Below are 12972 nucleotides of genomic sequence, written 5' to 3' on the forward strand. Positions count from 1 at the left end.
GGCAGAACAGTAAATGTGGCATACAGACACTGAGGAAGAGACTTTGCCTTGCAATATGCCTTCTGTCTTTGAGAAGACAAATGCTGTCATTTTCAACTTTTAAGTGATACTAATGCAAGCAACAGGAGAACGTAAGAACAGAAGACCTTCACATACATGTCCATATACTGTCATGTAATTCAGGGATCACAGAAAAGACAGATATGTTAGTACTATATGCTGTGATTTTAGCAACCCTAGAGCGCAGGTATTTCTGAACTAAAACAGTGCAATCAGTGAATTCTTGAAAGGAAAAAAGCTAAGAATTGGCACCAGATAGAGACTCATCAGTAGTGTCTACATAAAGTGATTTACACTTCCATTACCTGCAGACTGATAGGTAGCGGAAAATAAGGTGGGGGTGGGGGTGTGGAGACAAACAAATTTAAGGGAAGCCTGGTTACTCGGTCACACAGTGCAACCTTCTTTTGTTCACTAACTGCCATTCTGGAGACTACCATTATTGCCAAATTAGCAAGTGCTAAAATGGAGTTAGAGCAATGACTTGCATACAACATAAAGGTGCTTAAAATCACTAATAACTTGTGCGTTAGTAAGAGGCACTGTGGTGCCTATCTCTGGCTGAGAAGGAGCAAAAACAAGGGAAGCATAATCATTGTAAAAGGCCTCAAAGTGAAAGCCACTCTGATCAGTAGAGAAAAAGCTTTCTTGTTTTTCAGTCAGAAAACAGCTTTGATGGGTTGCTTTCGCAGAAGATAGGGCACAGCGGTAAATCTGGCAGGGCGCAGCAGGCTGCAGTGGCCCAGGGAAAGCGGAGCTCTCAGCCAGGCCTAAGCTGACAGCTGCCTGGGTGGAGGTGGGCGAAGGCACGCCAGGGGCTGCGGCTCCCAGCTCTGTGGGCAGCAGGCACCCAGTGCACTGCCTGCAGAGCCTCTGAGGAGCGGTATCCACTGAAGGATGGTTTAAAGGTGACTACAGGACCTGCAAGGAAGCAATGGGCGCAGCCCCACCTGCAGAAGCGGGCAGTGCAGTCACTGTGAAGGGCCACGGCTCTGCACGGCCACAGACCGCAGGGCGCGGTGATCAGCTGGTGCCCATGGCTCAGGGAGGTTTTGCAGCCAATGCTGATTTCCAGGCTGCTGCAGATACCTGAAATAGCTGTGGCAAAAGCCAGCGCAAAGGTGTTTATATACACATCCCAGTACAAGCTGCACTACATTAAATTAGTGCCCTAAGCTGTATTACCTGGGAAAAAAAGTCTCAGATTAAATAACCTCAGGCAGTCTCAGGCAGTGATTCTTATATAAAGCTAAAGCAATTGCTCAGACTGGAAGACTACTCCTAACGTATGAAGGCCATTCTGAAGAAAATCCAAGCCAACGCTTAAGGTTTGAAGTGACACACTCAAATGTTACATGTACCAGAAAGCAAGCTGTCTGCTCAGCCTCGCTGCCCTTTGCCCTGCACACACTGTGATGCAGTTTTTAGGCACCTGGTCACATACTACCTAGTTCAGTCAGGGTCACCAAGAAAAGGTTCTTTGTCCAATACTTGCCTTAAACAATTGCATGGGAAACTCTGAGTTATTGGCAAAGTATGTTTCTTTCTGTATAAATAGTCTTTATTTTGCTATTTTGTCCTAACATGAAAGTCCCCCTGAGGAATTAATTTTAGTAATAACTAGCAATAACTTCCTGGTTTTTTTTTTATTTTAAAGAGAACGCTCACGGTGACTTTCATGTAGTATTTTCAGTTTGCCACTAAAAAGAGGAAAAAAGAAACTAAATGGAGCACTCTTCAGTTACGAAGTAAATTCAGAACACCACTACCCTGGAAAACTGAATTTTTTTTCTCATGTCCTCAGAAGAAATAGGATTGGCTTATGGTCACTTCATTGCCTAATATCATCAAATAATGTGTTACCTTAAAGGACAGCATAAAATGGCAAAGATTAACTGTATTTCTCCCTCACTGGCGAAGAAAGTTAAATTTCATCTGTGATCTTCCTGTGTTGTACCATTTAAAAGGTGTCCTCATTTTTTCAAAAACTTACTGAGAACCTTTAGTCACAGATTAGTATTAAGCATTTAGATGCCCCTTTCTAAGACTGTAATAATTTAGTCTGAAATTTCACTGGCAACGTTGGAAGTTTCTTACTATTACCATGAAAATCCACCCATGAAGAAGCATCTGGTGAAAAAATAATTGAATTTTTTTCTTATTGATGACACTAGTAGCAACACAACCTCATTAAGAAGGAGAACATTCAGTCAAGTTTACATCCTTGGACGTTCTCACCAGGGTTTTCAGTGAGAACTTCCTATTTTTGCAATTCAGCTTTTATTCCTTTTTTCTTTCATTGTAAGGCTGCAGCAATCACATATTAGTGCACAACTAAAGATACAGGAGCTGGGGAGCTTCCCTAAGCAGGGAGACCAGTCCCCTTGCTTTCACAGCCAGCATCCATTACTGGATGCTTTACAGAGAAATGCAGAAGACTCCGTAACGAACAAGTACCAGATCCCAACTGGGGAAATTTCCCTCCCCTGTCCTCCCCAGTACCTTCTCCATTTTCTGCAGACCTTTAGGATTGCCGTAAGCCTGAAAACATGAATTTTTCCTCATGGGTAAAAAAAAACCACCACCACCAAATAAACAACACCCCCCCCCCCCCCCCCCCCATCTTTTACAAGTTATTAACAGGCACTTCTGGGGGTGCGTGGTGTGTGTGTGTGTACATATCTAGCCCTACCCAGATTTTGAATACAAAAACATAGTTTGGCAATGAGAAATTTAATTGTTCACTGTGTAAAAATGTTCCTTTTTATGGATTTTAAATTCTTGAGCCCTCATTTTACTGCTTCTTGTAGTACAGTGATAAAAAGTCAGATGAAGCATCCACTTTATTTTTTTTATAAATGGTGAATTACTTTATGCATCTCTACTGAATTTATGAGAGAAAAACAACTGACATCAATACCTGCCTACGGCTGGCTGAAACAGAGTTGCTGGTTCCTAGATGATATCTGTAATTGATCATCCTTTAACTGAAAGATGGTATTACACGTACCTTAATTTTCTGCTCAATGCCAACATGGCTGGCACAGATTTTTTTTTTCCTTAATGTACTAGTAAAAGTAAACCTGCTTTCTGTTCTTTTATTACTATTATTATTAGTTTCAGGTATTTCCAGGCTTCTCTTTTTCCCACGTCTGCACATTCCTTTCTTTTTTTATAGCCCAGGAGAAGGAAACATGCCAAAAGCAAGATGTCAGTCATGAAAATCAAAGGGAAACAAATGACACAGCGTTGTGGGCAATGCAAGCCACCCCAAAGGCACATGTAGAGTGGAATTGAAGAGAAGCCATGAATCACTGCCACTCTAAATGAAATACAACTCCTAAGACACCCTGAACAGTAAACATTTTATATATTTATCATTAATTTTACTTTTTCGATAATGATTCTTCTTGAAAACTGAAACTATATGAATATGCCTAAAGGGTAATATTTAAAGGAACATATTTGTGTGAGCTAGACTAATTTACGATTTACATTTTGAAAGACATAGTTTTCTTCATAGTTATGAAGAAAAAAAAGAAGGGAAAGTGTCACTGAGACTGAGAAACTAGAACAAACACAAAGTTGTAATAGATTATAAATAGTCTGGCTCTGTATTTATCAGAGCCCTAAACACACACATTCCTGGTTCCTACTGCATCGCACATGACGGAGGTGCATGTGTTACTTAGGGAAGTGAAAATGGTTATGAAAACAATGAGTCTTCTACCCTGTGGGTACTGGGATGCTGGAAACAGCGCATGAGTGCTTTTAGTAGGCAAACAACTGTGTGTTCATGAAACACCAAGGCTGACTTCTTTTGCGGTAGGACTCAGAGTGAGAGATGCCAACAGCTTCTCAGGAAGCAGCTACAGCCCAGCGCCTGTTCTGCTTTGGACATACACCTTGGGTAACATTCATGATGCCCAACTTGGCCTCACTGAACTCAGGCCTAACCTAATTGATCTAACTGCTCGCTCTATAGTTCTCTCTTCTCTAAAGGAACTGGGGCATGTTTAAAATATCTTTTGATACATATGTGTTCCCATGATTTTCAAGATACAAGCAATTCACAGATCACATATGTGAGTGTTTGGTTTGTTTGTTTTTTGTGGCATTTTTTTGGTTTTTTTAAACACAAATTAACGTATTGCTAACCTTACATTGCCCCTGCAGAGTAAGGATAGCAAGCATGGTTTCAGAAACACCCTAACTTTTGTTCAGGAAGGAAAAAAGCAGGATTTCTGTTATACAGAATCAAATGATATAGGTATCAGGATGGTAAAATAGGCCCCTCAGCAAAACTTAGTCAAAATATATCCCTACTGGAGGAAAACCTTTCGTATGAGAATGAACCAAATCTGTTACCCAAGTGAAAGATGTCCAAAGATACAAAAGGCAAGAGACAGCCAGTGAGACTTGACTGCTTTACTGTCCCCTTAGCTCCTTTTGGAAATTTACCTCTAAATAAATTGGTATATAAAGTGAAGACTGAGTGTCTCTTAATAAGCTTAAGTCAAAAGATAAAACATTTGTCATTATTACCAATCTCCATGTGCCATAAACATCAGAGAACAGGTAGACAGACATGGTTCTTACCTACAGGGTTGCAACATCATATGGTGACTTAAATGAATCAATCTTCAATTCTTTCTGAACCATTTTGTTTAATGTAGTTTCATTTATTTCTGGTAGGATTCACAGTATGCACAACTGCAAAGGATTTTTTCCTCTCACTTATATTTTTATATTCAGATACTTCCTCAATCGTCAATCGATTCAATGCAGAGAATGATTCAGGAAGGAGGAATTTGAAAGTTATTACATCATTTACCTTGTGATTTTCAAATGAAGAGCTTTAATAAGACATTTTTGTAGAATAACCTTAGATCATGCTGTAGCCTTTTCTTCAACGCTAGTTTATACAGGTAGCATAGAAAAGATTATGAAGGGCTTGATAAAGCAAGAGAAAAATCACTATCTTGCACTCACATATTAAAGACAACATGTATCGTTTTGCTCATTTCATCCCGCAAACCAAGCATTCCAAATTAGAAGCAGGAATACCCAACACAGAACAACCCCACACCTGACAGGGAAAAAAAAAAAATTCTAAGAAAGAGAAATCAAAGCATGGGAGAATTTAACAAGTTCTCTGATTAAAAGAGCCAGCTACAGTCTTCAAATTTACAGGTATTTCAATCTATTTTACTACATATAATGATTGCAATTTAGCCCATATTTGCACAAACTGCAATTTCAACTATGAATAATGGCAGTTCACAATTTGTAGCCCAGAAGGTACACTGAGATTTAGCCAACTGAAGAGGAAAGGCTTGGAATAAGGCAGCCATTAAGCAAGAGGCAAAAATGCACTACTGTCATCTTAGAAACGTATGCTGGTGTTGCTGTTTTCTAATAGTCTTATCACTAACAAACAACACTGCAAAAGAACGTGTTAATATTTCAAAAAGAGTAATATGTGCAGCATTAAATGTCTCAAAAACGCTAATAAGTTTCACAGTGCAACAATATTAAAGCTAAGAATTAGGAGCAAAAGAAGAAAGAGGTTCAAGCAAAAGCACTCAGACAAAGGGCACATGCATTTGCTAGGTTAGTGCCGAATGTTGGACAAAATGCAGCCAAGCCTGTCTTTGCACAAAAGAACGTCTGATGTTATCTGTTGAAATAATTAGTTTTCTTTATTTGGTTACACAAGTTTAACCTCTCACATAACCTTCCACTTCACAGTATAGCTCTGTATCCAATGAAAAGTTTTCCCAGGCATTTGAACCCCTACTCCTCCGGCAGGCTAGTGTTCTCTCTCTAGTTGGTGCAAACTGAAGCACTTGCCCTTCGAACAGGTCCCAGTATAAATTAAGCTACCTGACCTTGTACAGAGCAGGAGCTTGCTCCTCAAGGATATTTATCAAATTGATTTTAGATATAGCTGTTACAACCTGCTAGAGGAAAACAGCTATAGGAAAAGCAGTGCAGACAGGAAAAAGTCCAGTTTTTAGAAAATATGATTCCCCAGTGATTTCAGGCACCTTGTAAACTGATCAGTCTGGAATTGAGTAGTAGTAAAAAAAATTCCAGTGCCCTGCGATTGCTTTACTGCTACTTCCACAGCCACCCTCTGATAAGGTCAAACATTTCAATCCGGTTTTAAAAGATTGGGAATGTGACACTTTCTGAGATTAACTGATATAAATTACACCTCTCAAACTAAACCAACATTTTTGTTCCCAGGCCAAAGTTTAACACAAAGTGAGAGTCCCTGCACTAATATTTAAACAAAGTCACTTTTAATGGTATGAGGCTAACATCTAGAGTATTACCTTTGACCTGTGGGACAGAGGAGGAAACTTCTTCAGCAGCAGAACACAAGAAAGCAAGCCAATGCTTACGTTAAATTAATGGTTATGATCTATTTCGTTAAGCCTTAAGCCTATTTTGAAATAAGCTGCTGAATTATTACTCAATCTTAGTCATGAAGCCTGAAATCCTATTTATAAAAATTACTAATTTAAATCAGAAGTAACAAATTAAAAGGATGCAAAAAGTTCATATTAAGCTTTCTGTTTTCTTTGCTAATTCAAAGCTTTTTTTGAGTTCTTTACATGTGAATACAGAAAGAAATTCTCTCATATCAGTAATTTTATTCACAATTATTCTCTTTTTAAAAAAGTGGTATGTCATTTTTATGCATCAAGTTTTGGCCTGGACACATTCTTACAAACACTCATATAAACTGCATAGTAAAGATTGCTTTAAGCATCATTCTGGGATTAATTTAGGCTATTGCAACAACAAGGAAGATGATTATTTTAAAAGAAAAGCCAAGCCAAGGCAAGAAAGAAAAATACATTTCAATTTCACCAATTTAACTTGCAGTTAAAAAATAAATTATATAAAACACTTCCTTTGTGTGTGCTTTTCCTTATCTGTGAACATTAAGACTAAGAAAAAAAAAGCTGGATTTTTAACAAAATAACCTGGAAAAAGGATATCTTTTGCTAATAATGGCATTGCTTTTGTACACCTGCCCACACTCTGATCAGTGAATCCTACATGCTTGAGATATTTATGAGCTCTCTTTATTGCTAACCCCCCCACCATCAAACTGCCCAACAGCCGCTCTAATTTAAGATGCTCTAAATATTGTTGCCATGGGTGACACATGAACATGGAGTAAGGCAAAGCTCTGCTAATAAAAATGCTTTCACAGCATTTCAGTCCTTGCTCATAAGTAAAGTTAAAATTTATGGCTTTTAAAATACTGGATCTGAGAGAGGTCAGGTTAAATGGCTGCTAGTAATAAAAGGAATCAATATGCCACAGCATCTGAAGCAGCCAGCAAACTAAATAAACACTTCATCCAAATCCACTTGGCCCTGAATTAAAAGAACATAAAATACTGTATTTATTTTTGTTTGCCCTCCACCAGTCCGTGGTTTGCATCACTACATCCGCTAGAATTCTACACAGAGCAAGCAACAAACATATGCTGGCCAAGTAGCAATTAAACTGTATGTCAAGGCTAGGGGCAATTAACTGGGCATTAAGCTTATCAGGGAACCACTTCTGGATTAGCCAACTACAAACAGGCAAACATCTCGGTCTGGGAAGATTCTGCAACGTGTATTTACAAAAGCTTCAGAGGACTCAGACTTTCTGTCTCAGGCACATGCAGAGTAAATGAGCCATTTCCAATAATAACCCTTTATTCATAAACCCTGAACAAAACCAGAATCACCTTTTCCAGTGATTAGCGTGTCCTATTAGCATAGAAATGCAAGACACTGTGTTCCTTACAGCACTTTAAAATAAAGCAGACCAAAAGACGTAGTAACTCACATCTTTTGCTCCTAATCTACATTTGGTTCAGTTTATAGCTTGAATTCCAGAAGAAGTTATGAAAACCTATTTTCTTCCGTTTATTTGTACATGTTTAAATAGAAAGTGCATAGGTTAATTTTCAGCTTAAGAAATTAATGCAATTTTGCTTGAAGTTGCCAGCAGATAACCTGTAAAAAAAGGTACATATATACCTGTAACCAATCTATCTATATATACACACACACAGAGAGGCCATTCACGAAGGCATGTGTATTTTTGAAATTGCTTTGTTTGTGAGTTTAATAATATTTGTCTTGAAACAGTTTTGAAAAGTTGATGTCAAAATCCCAACTCTTGAATGGGGATATGCAGAATTTTGCCAAACCTACTATTAACTAAGAGAAACGGTTATCTGGCACAGCTCTGACTCAAAATCCCTACAGAATTTGAAAGGATTACATAGGTTTTCAGCAAAAGTCCTCAGCAAAGGTTCCTTTTTATTTCCTAGTGAGATTTTTAAGACCATTTGAATGCTTAAAAATTTGATAACAGTATTTTATTATAGATTCCTCACAGCTGAATCCATAGTTGTAGTGATATTGGGTCTTTAACCTAGCTTTATTTTACATGCTTCAACTTTTTTTTTCTCTCCTTAAACTATCCTCTGTACTGAAACTTCTTTGCTTGGTCTCATTCCAGAGATAAGGATTGTTTTTAGAAAAAAAAAAACAACTCAAAGAATACACCTCCCTCTTGCCATACCTGAATAACTGAGGAGTAGGAAAACTACATTCTTCCAGCCAGGTAATACTTTCCCCCCACCCCCCATTCACCAATAACTCAAAAAGGACTGAAAGGAAACCTTTCAAGCACTGCATGCAAGTAGGCTGTGAACTAGGTCCTCCACTACAGCTTTTAGGGAAGGAAAGTTTAATTTCCATGTCTAGGTTATTTCCTCTAACATTAGTTGGATCTGGGTACACTTAGCTGTAAACTTGTGCCTAAAGTACAGGAACAGAAATACATATGCACTCCCATAGGTACGTGAGCATACAATGATATTCCACGTGCACATTTTCAGCAACTACAATGATCCCATTTACCGACACACCAGAAGCTAGAAAGGAATATTCAGACATGCTCCTCAGTCTCTGTGTTTAAATAAGTTGCAAAGTTTAATAAGAAACTCAAGAAGACAGAGGGTCATGTGAGCAGAAAGAACGTAAGTAAAATAAGGACGTTAGTATTGAGAACAATTATTTTGTAGGTCTTAAAACATGAAAAGTGTTTTCAGGGCTTTCTTCCACAAAACTGAATCCTTAGAAAAATCATGTCCAATTCATGTGTGCTGGTTCTGGCTGGGACAGAGTTAATTTTCTTCATAGTAGCAGGTATGGGGCTATGTTTTGGATTTGTGCTGGAAACAGGGTTGATAACACAAGGATGTTTTCGTTACTGCTGAGCAGTGCTTACACAGAGTCAAGGCCTTTTCTGCTTCTCACACCACCCCACCAGCGAGTAGGCTGGGGGTGCACAAGAAGCTGGGAGGGGACACAGCCGGGACAGCCGACCCCAGCTGACCACAGGGATATTCCACACTATATGATGTCATGCTCAGCATATAAAGCTGGGGGAAGAAGGAAGGGGGGGACATTCGGAGTGATGGCGTTTGTCTTCCCAAGTAACCGTTACGCGCGATGGAGCCCTGCTTTCCTGGAGATGGCTGAACACCTGCCTGCCGATGGGAAGGAGTGAATGAATTCCTTGTTTTGCTTTGCTTGCACGCAGCACTTTTGCTTTACTTATTAACCTGTCTTTATCTCAACCCATGAGTTTTCTCACTTTTACCCTCCCAATTCTTTCCCCCATCCCACCAGGGGGGAGTGAGCGAGTGGCTGTGTGGGGCTTAGCTGCCGGCTGGGGTTAAACCACGACATCATGGAACAAATGGCAAGGATTTTTTCTTCTGAACAGCTGCAGCCAAGGATTTTGCTAAACTGTTTTGTAGTGTGCAAAGACACAGACTCACACCCAATGACATCTGGCTGTCTTCTAGGGTTTTAACAGACACGATTCACAACTAGATTACAATCCCAGCCTCGCTTAAAAATAAAGTCAAAATACTACTTCAGTTATACTGGTTGTCTCTGAGACCTAGTCTATACGATTTACTGCTTTACACTTTACATTTGTTTGGGCATGTATAGTACAACTCCTCCTTAAGAGGTTTGCAGCTCCCTTGCTAGATATGTCATGGTGTGTCATTCTAATGAAAAGGTTATTTTTAAAAATAAACTGGCAAGGATGTGAATGAGAGATCAAATAAAGTTGGTTTCGCAAATCTGTATTTTTGGAAAACTTGTTACATTCTTAGCTGTTTAGCAAATGTGCACCAAGCCTTTAGTATCCCCCATGGAAAAGGGAACCTCCCCAGATCTCCAAGTTTTGCTTCCCCTGAAGCAATTTTCAGTATCCTAAAGATGTTACTCTATTAATTACCAAGTTACGTGTTAAGAATCTTTTCAATATGCAGTTTTGCATTGCTATAATGTGTTTAAATGGCAAATTAGAAAAGCTAATGGAATTGCTGTGTGGAACAACTTAGAATCTGATTTACCTCTAGTAGCAAATGAATACAAACTTTTCTTGAGATTTTCTTAACCATTTTTCTTGCCTATATACAAATGACGTTACCTTGTACCCTTTCACTTGCCCAATAAATGGAGAGTAGATAGAAATATGCTCCCAAACATAGTATGTTACCAGACTGCAGAAATGTAGGGTCAAAAGAGAAGAAAGGGTCATTCCAATTCTTCTTGGTGACATCCGTCATCAACCAATGGGGGCATTTCTGGAGAAGTTAGTCAAAGCACTATCCTAAATTATGATCAAAAATTCCAAATTTCTCCAGGTTTAACAGGACGTTAAGCAGCAGCCACAGTGATACTGCAACCAAGATAACTTGATACAGGTTAAGCACAATCAAGCAACATTTTGATACAGACAAATCCAAGATGGCTTATCTTAGAAAAATAAAGGTTTCCTCTAAGCTGGGACTCAATATTATTGGAAAACCCATGATTCTGCTCAGTGACTCCATACACTCTTGAAGCATGAACCAAAGTTTAGCTACGAGTAGATCAGGATGCACTTGGATAATCAGACTTTTAGAATCATAGAATGGTTTGGGTTGGAAGGGACCTCTAAAGGTCATCTGGTCCAATCCCCCTGCCGTGGGCAGGGACATCTTCAACTAGATCAGCTTGCTCAGAGCCCCATCCAACCTGACCTTGAATGTTTCCAGGGATGGGGCATCTACCACCTCTCTGGGCAACCTGTGCCAGTGTTTCACCACCCTCAACATAAAAAATTTCTTCCTTATATCTAGTCTATATCTACCCTCTCAGTTTAAAACCGTTACCCCTTGTCCTATTGCAACAGGCCCTACTAAAAAGTCTGTCCCCATCTTTCTTCTAAGCCCCCTTTAAGTATTGAAAGGCTGCAATAAGGTCTCCCCAAAGCCTTCTCTTCTCTAGGCTGAACAACCCCAACTCTCTCAGCCTTTCTCCATAGGAGAGGTGTTCCATCCCCCTGATCATTTTTGTGACCCTCCTCTGGACCCGCTCCAACACGTCTGTGTCTTTCTTATGCTGAGGGCTCCAGAGCTGGACGCAGTACTCCAGGTGGGGTCTCCCCAGAGCAGAGGAGAGGGGCAGAATCACCTCCCTCGACCTGCTGGCCACGCTTCTTGTGATGCAGCCCAGGATATGATTGGCCTTCTGGGCTGCGAGCGCACATTGCTGGCTCATGTCCAGCTTTTCATCCACCAGTACCCCCAAGTCCTTCTCGGCAGGGCTGCTCTCTATCCCTTCATCTCCCAGCCTGTATTGACACCAGGGATTGCCCTGACCCAGGTGCAGGACCCTGCACTTGGCCTTGTTGAACCTCATGAGGTTCACAATCATAATTTTAACCAACCGTATCAGAAAACTGATACAGTACCATGGATCAGGTGCAAAACTCAGTGTCCATTTTGATCTCTTTCAGCTACTTGGTGGTTGGATCCTCGGATGAAATTTCAAAATCTGGTATTACAAAGGCAACTGTTCTACAGGAACAGGCAGTTATTTCAAATAGACAGCAATCCAATCAAAATACATCAGTACAATGAAATATCCTAAATTAATACTGAACTGCAATCTTTGCCTAGAACAGGGTGCTAAGCAATTGATAGCAACTGCAACTTCTAGGAGCCTTACTCTAAGATCAAAGCCAAAGTGTGCTCAAATTAACAAGGACTCTAGAACTGGAACAGGTAGGTTCATTTCCAACCTGGTTCAAGCCTGGGCGCCAAATCCTCAGCTGGAGTAAATCAACACTTTTCCACTGCCTGCCAGCATATAGCAGCTGAGTATCCGTCTTTTAATCTTTGTACTCTACTGGCACCATACTTTGGCATTACACATACCTCTGCCCACAGAGAGTCAGAAAACATTAACTCATTTTACATAAGTTAAAGCACGAGTGTCAGATGTTAGTAAGTTCAGCCTGTGGTGGATTCAAAGTAGTGATTTGTAGGTTAAAAAAAGCTCTATTATTTTATCAATCCAGAGAGCCATCTTCGGTTGCCCCCCAGTCCTGCTAAAGGAGTAAGAAGAAATGAACGTGTTTATATGCCTTTCAGGAGGAACCTGTTTACTCTTTGAAAGCTCTGTTTTTACTTATTCAAGGAATCAAAGGTCTGGAAAGAAGTAATAGCTTTAGAAGTATAAGTAGCACAAAGATCCATCACCATAGATTATCAGTAGTTTTGAAATATTACCGCATGCTTTAGGCACATCATCATGTGAACTTTCTTAGGGAAGAGCACCTCTGCTAACTGCAATTCACAAGAGTAGTTTGTTGCAGTGCTTCCCCGGGTTATTTTTTAGTTTGTATGCATCTGTGGCGAGTGCAGTCCAGATAAAAAAAAACAATTTTGGAAGTCACTTATCTATGTTACAGCAAATTTTCACTGTGTTCTTTTCTAGTTCTATGGCATTGAAAAAAATTAACAAGTATTTACATATT

The 12972-nt window shown here is 39.7% G+C and overlaps 1 protein-coding gene across 2 annotated transcripts in view; it reads right to left on the bottom strand.

The window, feature by feature from the left end:
* PARD3B (par-3 family cell polarity regulator beta) overlaps window positions 1–12972 on the bottom strand; it is a 445805-nt gene that overhangs the window by 148913 nt on the left and 283920 nt on the right. The gene's annotated exons all lie outside the window — the stretch shown is intronic.

This window comes from Aptenodytes patagonicus, chromosome 6 (assembly GCF_965638725.1).
Source record: "Aptenodytes patagonicus chromosome 6, bAptPat1.pri.cur, whole genome shotgun sequence".
NCBI lineage: Eukaryota > Metazoa > Chordata > Aves > Sphenisciformes > Spheniscidae > Aptenodytes > Aptenodytes patagonicus.